This window comes from Siphateles boraxobius, unplaced genomic scaffold, assembly GCF_051911475.1.
Source record: "Siphateles boraxobius isolate OS27281-9 unplaced genomic scaffold, OSU_SipBor_1 13, whole genome shotgun sequence".
In the NCBI taxonomy this organism is placed as follows: domain Eukaryota; kingdom Metazoa; phylum Chordata; class Actinopteri; order Cypriniformes; family Leuciscidae; genus Siphateles; species Siphateles boraxobius.
This window is the reverse complement of record NW_027508733.1, coordinates 28,150,339-28,164,650: the sequence shown is the minus strand read 5'-3', so window position 1 is coordinate 28,164,650 and position 14,312 is coordinate 28,150,339. Positions and strand designations below refer to the sequence as shown.

At 44.9% G+C, this 14,312-nt stretch overlaps 1 protein-coding gene and 1 long non-coding RNA gene across 2 annotated transcripts in view; both read right to left on the bottom strand.

Moving 5' to 3' along the window:
• The window catches only part of LOC143736249 (uncharacterized), a 115,466-nt gene that overhangs the window by 35,843 nt on the left and 65,311 nt on the right, over positions 1 to 14,312 (bottom strand). The gene's annotated exons all lie outside the window — the stretch shown is intronic.
• Positions 1,046 to 1,638, bottom strand: LOC143735633 (uncharacterized). Its single transcript, XR_013203266.1, has 3 exons — positions 1,537 to 1,638; positions 1,387 to 1,444; positions 1,046 to 1,308 (listed from the first exon to the last, which is right to left on the bottom strand). It is a non-coding gene; the product is annotated as an uncharacterized LOC143735633 (long non-coding RNA).

Below are 14,312 nucleotides of genomic sequence, written 5' to 3'. Positions count from 1 at the left end.
CCAAAAGAGATACATTAGTGCGCATGGAATAAACTGTGCATTTCTTAACATTTGTGTTAAAATAAAGTAAGGAGAGGATTGTTGCCCAGCGTAACAGAGTCAAAGTACAGTTTATTCCTTAGAAATATACTCGAGTCAAAGTAAAAGTGCCCACATTTAAATCTACTCTTAAAAATAAAATAAAAGTAAAAAAAATACTCAAGTAAATGTTACAAAGTAAATATACTTCGTTACTACCCACCTCTGGTTATTATTGATTCTCAGCCTATGGGTCATATTCACTTTTCCGCCCGAATGCCCGGAACTAGAATCTCTCGTGAACGCGTGTACGGCCGTTGCTGGAAGCCAGTGATTATAGTTTATAAAGTTTCACATATGGATATTTATCTCACAAAAAACGCTTCGCTTCAGAAGGCCTTTATTAACCCACTGGAGTTGTATGGATTGCTTTTTTTATGGATGGAAGCACTTTTTGGAGCTTCAAAAACTCGGGAAAGATTCAATTTCATTACAAAGCTGGGAAGAGCCTGGATATTATTTAATATATTGTGACCGGCTGAAAAAAGAAAGTCATACAGTATACTGTAGACCTAGGATGGCTTGAGGGTGAGTTTTTTAACATAAACCATTTCATTAATGTTAAGCAAATGTGGCCACCAGGAGTCCAATCTTCCTAATTAACCAATAACTAAATGTATCCCACAACCAGATTATATCAATAAATAGTCAGCTCAAAAGCCTACCTGGTCTCACGCAAGCCACCCTAATTAAAGGACGCAGATGGAAGCTGGTGTATCAAAAATATACATTTATTTCACAATAGTTCAATAATATAAACAATTATAAAGACAACCATGTAATACCCCATGAAACTCAATCAAAACACCAAAATGTTGGAGAGCATGTACCAAGTTTCCCCTCTGAGACGTGTCAGAATTTAATCACACCACACGTTACTCTTAATAAATAAAGTTGAGAATACCACAGGTGAAATAATCACAGTTCACTCTAGTTAGTACACGTAATGCACAGCAATATCCCCCCTCACTTCACACACACACCACTGCAGCGTTTGCCTCGTTGGGAAACCCACACGTTGCCCAATAAGTATTTCAATTAAACGAACCCCGCAGAGTGTACATAAGGTTATCAAAGAAACTCAAAACAAAAGAAAAAAACAATGTAAAACAGAAACCTCCCCTCTATCCTCACATGCCCACAGGGCACTTGACAAACAACATTTATAATTCACGGTGGACAAATTACATATATAACAGTAGTAGGAAAAACAGTGACTGGACCCGTTTCCTATAACAATAATAAAATGTCATAAGACAGGTTAACTTTATACTAGCATACATTCAATATTCCTAGGCATATTCATACCTGACTAGAGAACAAATGTTTGCACGATGTCTCCTCACCACAATCTCAAACTGCTTCACTGCGACAGAAAAACAGAGAATCAATATACCAAGCCTTTACAGTCATTCACAGCATAACACTAATGATATAACACATGATATAACTTGGTACCTGCAACAGTTTGCCCAAAACGACCGATTTTCTCAATGGCCAACCTCCAGTCTCAATCAATGACAATAGCGCTGGTTTGTGCCCGTGATCCTGGCGATTTCATTCCCCACGCTGCACCAACACACTATGCTGAAACCATAGACTGTAAAAAAAAAATATGGACGTAGTGTCCGTGACGTCACCCGTAGGTTTCTGAAGGAGTATGAGGTCTCTGCGGAACAAAAGTGGGTGTTTCTAAATTTGTGGGTGTTTTCAAACTGGTGTGTGTTTATAAATCATGCAATGAAAATGATGCCTTTCACCTGACCCCGCCCCTAAACCTACCCTCACTGTGACATGGGCAAATCAGGTAACGCGCTTAAAAACTTCCCTCTGTCGCCCACTGAACTGGTAATTCCTATTACTGTCCTGCAGAGACCTATACAGTATTTGTTCTGAAGAGTGCTTTTGAAGCCTAAAGTAGGCGGGGCCAACCGTCGCCATCTTGGCATCGCGTCATCTCTCGTCACTCCCGGATAAAAGAAAATGGGCAAAGAGGCGGGACGTGGGTGGAGCTGAGGTGCTAATGCTATGCTACTGGCCTCACGCTAAAGTGACAGCTGAATGTAGTAAAGCCAATAGTTAAAGTTCATGTTTTTGCCCTTCGAAATACTATAATAATTAAAAAACGTAACTAAAAGGTAGACTATGTGTATCGTGATGCATTATTATTCTGCTAGTTAAAAATGTATTATCATGCAGTAACTTACAAAATTGCTCTGAGCTTGTGCGTGTGACAGTAATTCATGCGCATACACGTCAGTCAGTGCGGCATCGCACTTCAAGTTCGTCAAGAGCTTTATTCAGTTCAGTTGATTTTAAAATCTGATTTTGGCCGCCTCTCAATTTCTCAAATGGGTTAAACCAAAAATATTACCTCAGAAGTTCAAGTAAATGCACTAGAAATTCGCGCTCATTCAAGGTTGTGTATCTATTGCATGGACGGAGAGAAAGCACTGACACCTGCAGGATTTTATCTCACGGTACTTTTTATTTAACACTTAAAAGTTTGAGAGCAACGGTACCGCATAACGAGTGTAGCCTGTATACTCCAAAAAGCAACGAAATTGTCAGACATCCATTAGTGCATGCAAGGAAAACAACTGGAAATACAACGCCGGTTGTTCTCTCCATACTCGACAACGACGGAATCCAACGGCGTGGGCAAAGGTATAATGCGTGTATTAAATTGTATGAAATAATCCCGGAAAAAGCACAAACACTGCAGAGATGGCAAGTACAGCAGCTGAGGGTGACGTTAACAGATAGACAAACGTCAGCTAGCAGTTACAGCAGCCTCAATCCACCAGTCACTCAAGTGGCCACGCCCTTAATTATGCAGAACTTTAAGGCTTAATATAATTTAAACGGATGAGTTGTAAATTCACCCCCCTCACAGTTGTCATGAAGGGCAAAATTAGCTATATAGACCAAATTATGGCGTTATTTTTTAGTCAAAAGTTATGAGCGTGTAAGACATGCTCACGAGCACATTATGTTATTTCACACGCGCAAAAATGAACCTTCAGCTGGCATGATAAAAGTACTCGCGCACAAATTCAACAACCGAGAGGTGTACAGGTAGCTGCGAGCGAGTGCCTGGCATACTCTCATAGGTTAACTCTGCTTGTACAGTGGAATCCTGCTTGCGCGCAGCGGGCTTCTGCTCGCGGAGTGCTGTTTTGCTCGCTCAGCTGATTTCTGCTCCCTCGAGTCTACATGACTTTTGACAATTTGGGGGCGGAAACCAAGGAAGGCACTGACCCTCTTATGATTGGTCACTTTAATCGTAATCACAACCACAGGGACATCTTTGTACTTTGATTGACAGCTCTCATTACTGGAAGTCAGAGTCAAAGGATCTGACGGAGTTTTTTTTAAAGTTTTTTTTTTAAATGAATTTAAACTGTATATAAAATCCTTAAAAACTTTGAAAGGTCCTAAAGCACAAAAAATATATGATACCCTAAAACACTTCCCAACTAAGATAAATGGATGAACAAAGACTGAATTCTCCCCTTATGTCATGTTATATTATAATTCCTTACCGTTTATTTATTAAAATGTTTATTTTGCTTACAAATATCCTTATTTTTGTACTAAGACTACATTTATATTCTTGTTGTATTAAGAGCTGCTCCCTCTGACTATATTGTCCTTGTATCCTATTCTAAAGAAAAGGAAGTTATGCAGCCATGTTTGTCTGTAAATCTTGATATTTCAATAAAATAAAAAAACTCCGTTAGATACTTTGACTCTGTGCTTCCTGTAATGAGAGCTGTCAATCAAAGTACAAAGATGTCCCTGTGGTTGTGATTACGATTAAAGTGACCAATCATAAGAGGGTCAGTGCCCTCCTTGGTTCCGCCCCCAAATTGTCAAAAGTCATGTAGACTCGAGGGAGCAGAAATCAGCTGAGCGAGCAGAAATCCACTGCGCGAGCAAAACAGCACTCCGCGAGCAGAAGCCCGCTGCGCGCGAGCAGGATTCCACTGTACAAGCAGAGTTAACCTATGAGAGTATGCCAGGCGCTCGCTCGCAGCTACCTGTACACCTCTCGGTTGTTGAATTTGTGCGCGAGTACTTTTATCATGCCAGCTGAAGGTTCATTTTTGCGCGTGTGAAATAACATAATGTGCTCGTGAGCATGTCTTACACGCTCATAACTTTTGACTAAAAAATAACGCCATACCAAATCCACTTTTTGCTCCAGGCAGTAAATATATTTTTTTTCTGCTGTAAAGTTGGGGATTTTAACATGGGGGAGATACAGATTTGACTCACTTTTGCAGCCTGCCTCAAGTGGCCAGTAGATGAATTGCAGTTTAATTCACTTCCGTGTTGGTTTCAAGAGAGAGACGGGGAGGTTGCCGCTTAGCTGAAACGCTAGCTTGGCTTGTCGCTCTGTGACTACGTCACACTATATAGCTGGCTGAGCAACAGGGCACCCCGAGGTGGTGTCTACTGGGTCCTAATGTCCTACAACTTACACAAAGAAAAAAACACAGATACAATCACTCACTGCTCTTAGTTGAATCACTATTTTAGCTTTAATAGGGATTATAGCAATATTACAATTATAATGTATGCAGTAAAGACTGTGCTGTGTTTATTAACTGCAAAGAGACAGAAATTCAAAGGCTTTGTTTACTGGACCACTTTGCGTGTGTATAACAGTGTCACTTGATCGAGATCGGCTCGCTCTGCACCATAGACAGTAAAAGAAATGGACACAGCGACCCCGTTGATTTCAACGGAGAGAGTTGAAGCCAAACATGGGCACTCACTTCCTGATAGCCAAGCGTTCTGCGCAGGCTCAAACTGAGCTTGACGACGTAGATGTCACGTGAGCAACCTGACTGACAGTTGTAAATCTTCTAGTAGCTGTGCCAAGGATATTTGAAGTGTTTTAACAGTACCATTATGAGCAGAACACATGGGTATGCAGTATGAACAATATAGACAGATATGTGCAGTTTAATAACAGTAACATTTTAAGAGTAGTGTGGGTGTGTGTGGTTGACCCTGTAAAAGCAGCCCCATGGACGTGGTTATAATAATTAATTTAATATAACATATTACGCTATATAATTACAATATGACATGATAAAAGAAGTGGCTAAAATCGACTTTAAAATAGCCTACTTTAGGATTGTAATCGTTTGAGTAGCCTATCTGCAGTTCTAGTCATTTTAGTTAGTTAGTTTAGTTTATTTTGAACATGTTTATGTATATATCCATTAGATTTAAATATTTGGCTAGTACACACACACACACACATAATACAATCAAACATAACAGATAAATAAATGCATGTAGGCTACAGCACAATCTTCCAAAATTATTAATTATATATTAATATATTAATTATATATATATTATAATATATAATTATTAAAAATGATTCAAATATAGGCACATATGCAAATAATTTTTTCCCTTCTTTTTCGTTTCCTTCTACATCAAACAGAATAATAACCCATCCAAAAAATACTTCTTAGTATGAGCCCAGGAACCATACTATAAAACACTGTCCCCTCGAGTCATTTTCGTATCCATTCAATATTACATGACCATATAATATTCCAATATATAAAGAATTGTGAGCTAGGTGTAAAATCATTTAGTTTTTCTCTAATAAATCATGGTCACAAACACTTGAACAAAACCGTTTTTCTTTATTTCACGTTATGTAGGCATTTTGTACATATGGCTTCCGAACGGGATCACATTCATCTTCAAGCGTAGATGTGTAAATAAATAAAGGAACAACGTTAACCGCGATAGACATTGAGATGTATTTTTTCTTCTTCCATTGCCTGTATAATTTCCTGATAATTAATTTCCCCATCCCCCGTAGGTGTAGTAGTAGATAAATAATTTAAAGTTCGTGGATAAATGTTACTTCATATGCATTCACTTGCCACATATCGAATTATTTCCAATTCCTCAAAAACGTTGTTTAAATATTTTGTCGCGTTGCTTTTATGGACTTTGTCTATCTATGCCATGGGCTGACTTTAGACAGTAAAAGACTGCCTGCGAGACTGTGCGAGCTTCTCCTCCTGTCTATACGGTAATGTCTCTATTGTGCGACATAAAGTCGCGTGGTTATGACGCAATTTTTAGCCTATTTTTACAAGAATGGCTTCTACGGGGCCATAACGTAAGATACAAAGTAATGGAGCCTTTTATACATTGTCGTGTTTCTTTAGAAATAAATAATGGACAAATGGAGTCTTTGGACGCCTCAGATGTAAAGTTATTCGCTGTCAAAGTGACGCCAAAATGAATGGGAGTCAATGGGATGCTAACAGCAGGTGATAGCCAGCTACAATGGCGGCCCCCGGAGGCAGCTTCAGCTTCCGGCTGATGGATTACCCCCTTGCTCTGCAGAGTCTGCACTAACATTGGTCCAAACTGATAAATGGTCCGTGAAGGACAAAATAATGAGTTAATTTCGTTCCGCTTTCGTTACGTCTGCCATTTGATGTTGCGCAACGTTGTGGTTGTTTTTGGTCGGCAGGAAAAATTCGAATCGTTCGGTTTGTAATGCGTACCGAACGGTTCAATACGAATACGTTTATCTTTACACCCCTAGTTAGATGTTGAATCACAACATCAGCTTAACATCAACAAGTCTAACCTTAGACTGAAAATATAATTATCCTCCTGGACAAAATTATTACCAACTCACATTTCCTTTCCATCTTTGCTTCCCCATGAGAAAGAAATCACTTAAAGGGACATTGTGTAGGAATTTCTCCCATCTATTGGTGAAATTGTATTTTGTATTCAAACGAATAGTGCTCTACAGCGCCTCGCTTTTTCAAATGCGTGTTGCAATTACGGTAGCTGTTATGTACCAAAAAGCTATGACAGGAGGATGTCTTCTAATAGCACTTCATCGAGTTTTCCTTCGGGTGAACAGGTTTGTTATTATAAACAAACTGCAACTTGACACAACGAACAAACGGATGTTTGATAGAGCTGAAAGTTTCCAAAGGCAGAGAAGCCACCAAAAAAAGCTTGTAATTTAGACCGTAAATTGTTTAAATGACCGTAAAAAAAAAAAAAAAGTTTTAATTACACAGTATATTTTGCCCTGACATTTAAGTGTCATTGCAATACAATGTGATAAGGTAAGTACTAAGTACTTCATGGTACGTTCTAATCTAAAATCATAGCGTGTGTGTGTATATATATATATATATATAAACGTGTGTATATATATGTATATATATATATATATATACACACACACACGTTTAATTTACAACCCCCAGATGTCAAAATTACCCTGTAACTACATTGCACAAGAACATATTTTGCCAGAAATGTGATAAAAACTTTTATATACAACAGAAGTAAAATTTTTGCCTGGAATATATTAACAGAATAGGTACCTGTTAGTTGTAAAATAATTACATTATAAATAATTTGCTTGTATATCTGGTTGTACACCTTTATTACCCAAAACTTAACATATTGTTCCCTTATACCTACGGAGGTACACTATAATTACAGAAACGTGCACCGTAATTTTGGTTTACTTACGAAGTTCTTTGCAGGTTGTATATCTGCTTGTTACCCCTTTATTACCCAAAACTTAACATATTGTTCCCTAATACCTACACGGAAGTACACTAAAATTACAGAAACATACACCGTAATTTCGGTTTACTTACGCAGTTGTTTGCGGGTCGTAATATAAAGTGTTACCAAATCTTCTTGTCCGTTTCTGCTGCTTTCGGTTACGTGACGCTGGCTCTGAACGAAAACACGTTGTGGAAACGCGTTGGCCTAGTACTTTTTGTCCCTCTCTGCTATTATAGTTTTTCAAGATGGCGGAACGACATGGAAGCCTCCGTGGACCCACCCGTCCCATGTATATAAAGATAATAAATTCTTTGTTTACGATAAGTCAGATCATTGGCAGAGGTATTTGTACACCATTGAGGACATATTGATGAATAAAAATATTGATTTTAGATAATAAAATACTTAAACTACACATTGTCCCTTTAAAATGAGCTGCTTCTGTCTTTTCAAATGGCCGGAAGTCGCTTTTGCATCCAGGGTTGACACATCTACTGTTAAACAGTTCTTGATTACTGTTTTTACTAGAGAAGGAATTCCAAAGGAGTTGGTATCAGACAATGGACCTCAGTTTATCTCTGTTGAGTTTTCGGAGTTTCTGAGAGAGAAACATACGTCATTTCAGATTTGCTGTTTATTATCCATGTGCGAATGGAGAAGTCGAGAGGTTCAACAGAGTTCTGAAAGACTGCCTACACACTGCTTCAATTCAAGGAGAACCTTAGAAGAAGTTCACTCAAACATTCTTGATCAGGGCTCCAGACTAACATCTGAGGCAGCAGCACAGAGACACTGAGTTCTACAAAAAATATCTGGTAGCACTCGGGCTGAAAATTAAGCACTAAACTTAATTTAGGGTGTAGATGAAATTAACTTTATTATCATTCATAATGTCTTAATATTAAAAAAAAAAAGCAAAACGAGTGAATTTTTTTTTTTTTTTTTTAAATAAGAGTTTTCCTACATCTTAAAAGTTTTAGTACAATCTTTGAAGGATGAACAAAAAATGTGTTGGTCATCACATTAAAAATAACATTTATATATGATATTATAGTTTTGAAGTGCTGGAAAAAGATGTAGTACTTGTAAGTGTTTGACTATTTCTGTCACAATACCATAGTTATGGTTAGAGTTACTACATTAGCCTAAATCCATGGTGAATGTTGCGGATTTGTGGACTGAAAGCCTTCTATAAGTGTTTCTCCTGGTTTCCACTTCAGCGCTGTTTGATCTGACATCTATGCTTTATAACAGAGAACTTCCTGGTTGCGTATGCAACCCACCGTTCCCTGAAGGAGGGAACGGAGGACGTAGTCGACGGTCGACTGAATTGGGATCTCGCTAGAGAGCCTGTCTTCTTCGAGTACTATTGAACGAGCCAATGTAATTGGCGTGCGTGATTCGCATCACACACTCCGCCCCCGCGGCGCGGGTATAAATACGGAAGTGGATGCACGCACTAGTTGCTTTTCGCTGAGGAGCCGAGAGTAACCCGGGGTCAGCGGTGGTCCAGCGGTAGTTGCAAGGGGACTACGTCCTCCGTTCCCTCCTTCAGGGAACGGTGGGTTGCATACGCAACCAGGACGTTCCCTTTCAGTCGAGAACGTCAGACGTAGTCGACGGTCGACTGAATTGGGATCACCCATTGAACACGCCACTAACGCTGCCACCTTCCAGTGCCTGAACCAAAGCCTCCTGATGCCCCCGCAAACTTAAGGCGGGGAAGGACAGGGCTTAGGCCAGGGAAGTCACTGCTGTTCCTACAGGACCACTGGGAAAGCGTTCCCCGTACGTTGGAAGGAAGGGACGCTGCGGAAGCCACATCCAACCCAGAGGGAGGTAATGTGGAGAATACACATATGAACTGGGCGGAAACCGGGCAGTCTAACATATGGAATGTCACTGGGGTGGCTCCAGCCTAAGACGGGGGGAGACACACCGGACAGTGACGGCAGAGAGACTCTGCCGAGGGAAGACACGGGCTCACCGCAGGGAGCCGTATCGTGGAAGAATACACATATGGGGTCACCGAAGGGACCGCAACATATGGACCCAGCCTAACACAGGTTCCACACTGCTTACGAGTGGTAGGCCTAACACCAGACGTTCCGCACGTCCGACGTCGGAGGGGTGTGGAGGAACTCAACAGGGTTCAATTTTAAGGGAACTCAACTGGAGTAGAAAGGCGCACGTATCCAGTCCATAGGAGGGGAATGGCGCAGCAAGCCGACACTTGAACCGGGCTCACGGTGAAACTGGCTTCATGAGAAGGGAGCCCACGTGAGGCAGCGGTTCAACTAGGTGTCGTCCAGCCCCCAACTCTAGAATCTGTTTTAGCAAAGCATATCGTCAACGCCCAGGCGGAGCACTTTACACTTATCATAGAGGAGCTCAACACCTAAGTGGACATGTTGCATCTCGGACCTTTGCCGAAATGAAGGCAAGCACTAAGTGCAACTTTGCATGGAAACAGCCTTCCCTCTCTGCTGAATTCCAACAGATATTTGAAGAGCTGGTCTGAGGTCTATGACTTGCATTCTGTACACGTCCAAGCGAACGGACAGAGAAGCCAGGGCTGGATCTGCCTCCTCCAGGGCAGCGCTTGCAGGCTCACCACCTGCTCCCTATTACGGGAGAGGTAGGAACCTTGGGCACAATCCGAGCCGGGGTCTCAGCTTGTGAGAGTTAGCCGGTCCAGACTCCAGGCACAATACGTTGACCGAAAGCGAGCAAGTCCCTACCCTCTAGTAGAGACCACGCGAGCAGGAGAACTGATATAACAGAATTTTTAACTCACTGCCTGCAGTGGCTCAGGGGCGGTCTCTGCAGTGCAGTCGCACCAGGGACAAGGCCCAAGAGGATAAAGAGGGACACAAGGATTTACAAGACCTTGCTCCTCAGGAACCTGACGATCAGAACGTGCTTCCATACTTCTGCAACACGATGAGCGTCGTTTAAACACCGAGGCAACATCATTTTGAGGGTGAAGGAAAACAGCCTACTGCAACCCATTTTGCAGGAAAGAGAGCACTGAAGTGATCGAAAGCTTTCAGGATCTCCTCTGGAGAGAAGACGCACTCAACGACTAGGTTCCACTTCTAAAGGCGTAAGCACGCTACCCAATTCTAGGGGGTGCTCGCAGAAGTGATGGTAACTATCACATGTTCTTGTGATAGCCACCTGAACCTCCGCGTTCAGATGTAAGACCGCCCGGAATCTCCGGGGGAAGAACACGTGTGCCATCGTGCCCCGTCCCCGAAAGAGTTTTCAGGGGAAGTCAGGAAGGCTGTTGAAGGGAACCAAGTCTAGTTGGGCCAATAAGGGGCAACTATGAAGACCTGTTCCTCTCCTGACTTGGCACGTAGGTGCAAGCGACGGGCGCAAAAGACAGGAGCATTGCTCAACACAACATGTGAAGATCACTGGGCTTCAGGAGCATTTTCTGCTCAGCACTTGAGTGTGACAAGTTCACTGAGCTTCAGGAGCATTCCTGCTCAACACCTGAGTGTGATAAACTCACCGAGCTTCAGGAGCATTTCTGCTCAACACTTGAGTGCGAAGAACTTCACTGAACGACAGGAGCATTTCTGCTCAGCACTTGAGTGTGACAAGTTCACTGAGCTTCAGGAGCATTACTGCTCAACACCTGAGTGTGATAAACTCACTGAGCTGCAGGAGCATTTCTGCTCAACACTTGAGTGCGAAGAACTTCACTGAGCACCAGGAGCATTTCTGCTCAGCACTGCGTGTGACGAATTCACTGAGCTACCTGTGATGAACTCACAGAGCTACAGGAGCATTGCTGCTCAACACCTGAGTGCTATGAACTTCACTGAGTTTCAGGAGCAATTCTGCTCAACATGAAGAGTGATGATTTCACTGACTTGCAGGCGCAAGGCGACCATGAGTCGCAGTCACTTTTAGAAGGCTCACTGGGGTTAAACGCATTTCTGCGGGCCCCTGGGGCAGCTGAGACCCAGTGTTTGTCCAAGGGTAGTCCGCTCGGTTTACCCAAACACTGGCGGAAAAATAAAACCGGGGGGGCAACTGAGCGGCCCCGGAATGGTCATGACCCAGCCGGACCCAGGGGATGGAGTCTCCACTTGCTCTGGCTATAACTGTCGTGAGGCTCGATGGCGGCACGATTGAGTAAGCGGGAGGAGTGGAACAAGGCGCCCTCAGAAGCGTCTGACTCCAAGGAGGAGGTGACGGGTGAGTTTGTGACATGCAGGGGAAGCTTGCGCAACGGTCGCAATGTCTAACAACTCGAGGCACGAATGCCCGTGTAGTCGGGGGTCGCCCAGGCCCCCGTTAAAACACGCCCTTTGTACATGGCCCCTCTGTTGAAGAGGGTTTGGCAGCAGACCGGGATGAACTATAGTCACACAGGGTGAGCTGCTCTGCCACGGTCACCTCGGGACTCGATCGTGAAGCTAGCGCTGAAGCGGTCACATATGGAGGAAGCCAAAGGCTGCGACTACCATATACCCCAGGAGCCTCTGAAAGTTCTTTCAGTGGGACCCTTTCTCACTTCAACACCAGCTGAACACATTCTCATTGGAGAGACATGTTGGACCGAGTACCTCTCCAAAACTAAGAAAGAGATACTCAGCCCGTGGGCGAGACTACTCTCTTCCAGTTCACCTGACGACCCAACGGGCTCTGGAGCACTCGAGGGGAAGAACACTGTACTGATACTCCACCCTTAGACGCAACACACAGGATGGCCTGTGGTGCGGGAGGTAGAGATCTGAAGCACATGTCTTTCAGGTCAAAGCTGCAGACCAATCTTGGGCCAAGATGGTCACGACCCACCCCCTAGTAGCACGAAGAACGAGTTTACAACTGGCCTTCGTACCGGCTGGAGGAGCGGCTATATCAAATCCTTCGCCAGCAGGATAAGATAAGCACGCACAAGTCAGGAGCACTGCTCAACACTCTGTGTGATGAATATCACTGAATTTTCAGGAGCACGTCTACTCAACACCTAATGTGATGACTATCACTGACTTGAGCGGGGTAGCCGAGCCTGAGGTGGGGCAGCAAAGTAGAGAGAGTGGTGTTAGTGTGCTGTGCAACACTTACCTGTCTCCACAAGCGGCAGGGGGCGCGTGAGAAGGCGGATGACCGGGTCCTCGAACGCACCAAGCTGCCTGCTGGCGACCAAGGGGGAGCTGAGGGGTGTAAGGCTATACAGGGTCACACCCGCCAGACTGGCCCTCTTGGGACCCAGGAACAGATGAAATTGCTCTCTCTTTGAAGTGTGGGTACCGCTTGCTCCGCTTTTTTTTTTTTTTTTTAGGGAGCCAGCGACGGAACAGACACACACACAAACAAAGGCTCCACCCGGCCCTCACCCGGGGGGAGGGAGTGATCGTGCCACTCCAAGAGCATCTCATCCATTCCTGGGCGGCCCGCTCCAGAATGCTTTCGCTGTCGCTTGCCACCTGGCTTGGCAGCGCCTGGAGCGGGCTGGGCGTCTCTACTGCGGCCGGCTCCATGCTGAGGCCTGGGTGGAGGCTGCTGCGGAGGGCCAGCAGGAGCGGCGGCCGGAGAACGCCCACGGCGACGAGCAGGCGGAGGAGCTGCCACCGGCGGCGGGTGGAGGCAGCAGCTGGCCACCGGGGCAGGATGTGCCGGATGACCTCCGTCTGCGCTTGAGCGGCAGAGAACTGTTTGACGCAGTTCTCCACCGCGTCGCCGACCAGCCCAACCTGGGAAATTGGGGAGACCAGGAACCGAACCTTGTCCGCATCCGCCATACCAACCAGGCTGAGCCAACGAAGGCGCTACTGGACCACCAAGGTGGACTTCGCCAGACCGATCACGCACGCTACGACACCCGTACCCCGGAGGGTGAGGTCGGATGCAGTGCGGTGCTCACCTATGAGCGCACGGTCTGGATTACCCTCGTGCATGCCATGGGTGCCCTAGCCTGCAGCAACGCCATGGCACGCAAGAGGAAGGGGCTTGCCCACAGGCTTTGTAAGCTCTGCCCGTCGGAACAGACGAAACTCACAGGCCTTAGGGGGGAGACGAGGATCCCCCCAAAAGGCAGCGGCCGCCGGACACAGGTGCACCTGTGTCGACAGACCGCTCCAATGGAGGGACACCTCGCAACCCTTCACCGTTCCTCCATCAAGGGTAATGAGGGGGAAAAGCTATTCAGGCAGTTTCTGGCAGAGAAAGATGCTGTTCACCACCTGATAAGCTCTCCATGCATTTCGGGAAAGAAAGGCACTGGGGCGGCGAGCTGAGAACCAGCGCGGCCCGCCCCAAGATACCAAACTCCAGATTCCAACCGAGACTGAACGGGACACGGTGGAGGTTCCACTCGAGCCCGGCAGCCTCGGCGGCCCGTTTCAGCATAGCTGATAATTCTGGATCCGGCTCGGGCAACATTGAACTCCCGGAGGGAGACAATGCAGCCGAGTCATCATCTCTAGAAGTCAGCTCACCCTCCGATGCTGCAATCGGCGTCCTGTCCTCCAGGGGAGCCCCGAGTGAAACCGCTGGCCCACCCATTACAGATGGACCAGCAGACAACACAGGAGGCTCCAGTTGTTGCAGTGGAAGGGAGGAGTGAGGAGCCCACAGGGAATGGTTACCGGGCGGGACATCCAACACTATCCTCCGGT